The sequence below is a fragment of the Aplysia californica genome, unplaced genomic scaffold (assembly GCF_000002075.1).
Source record: "Aplysia californica isolate F4 #8 unplaced genomic scaffold, AplCal3.0 scaffold00219, whole genome shotgun sequence".
NCBI classification, from domain to species: Eukaryota; Metazoa; Mollusca; class Gastropoda; order Aplysiida; family Aplysiidae; genus Aplysia; species Aplysia californica.
Genome location: NW_004797489.1, coordinates 439,460 through 440,442, shown reverse-complemented (window position 1 = coordinate 440,442; position 983 = coordinate 439,460).

Sequence of the window (983 nt, the reverse complement as noted above, 5' to 3'; positions counted from 1 at the left end):
AGAAGAAGAAGAAGAAGAAGAAGAAGAAGAAGAAGAAGAAGAAGAAGAAGAAGAAGAAGAAGAAAATCTAGGATATTATAACACAAGCCAATGATTTAGCGCGATCTCTCAACGTCCAACCAGTGAAAAAGCTAAAAGGAAGAAGTAGAGAGATCTAGGATATCATTATATCTATGGTATATCGGGATCCCTCAACGTCCTACCACTGGGAAAGCTGAAAAGAAAAAGAAGAAGCGTGATCTATGATATTCTTCTTCTTATTATGACAAGTCTATGGTTTAACGGGATCTCTGTGGTTAGCTGTGTGATTCTCGGGAAAGTTGTCGAATACGGTAGGCTACCTATTTGACATTGTGAAGAAAACAAGGACAGGCCGAGGCGTGAGCCACGGACTTTTGCAGACTGCGTGAGTAGCGGTCGAGGCGCAGGAGCAGAGAGCTGCGACCAGTCCGTGCAAGTTGGTTCGCTACATGAGGTGGGTGTGCATAGTTAAACCACATGCGTGTATAGTTACTACAAGCTATTTCGGCGAGGTGCTCTATTTAGAGCCAGATATTAAGTGCTAGTGAGGGCATCGAAAATAACGACGGACATGATCAAGCCTTTCAGTGGCAATAGTGATGTTGTGGCATGGTTGGCTAAGGTTACACTCGTCGCGGGTTTGAAGAACATTCAGAATCTTGCGAAATTTGTACCGTTGTTCATGGAGGGTAGTGCATTGGCGTTGTACTTACAGCTTAGTGAGCTCGAAAGATCCCAAAATGAGACAATTTAGGCTCTGGCCACACTGCGAGCAGAGCGGGCACAGCAGAGCGCAGCTGTTTGAGGCGCTAACATTGGGTGGCCACACTGCAAGCAGAGCGGAGCGGGCGGTGCAATGCAACGTCATGTGGCGTTATTTTTTTCATACCAGTTTCAGTTGCCCATGGATAGGAAATGACTGGCGCTATTTGTCCTGGTCGACCAGGAGACTCAACAGATAA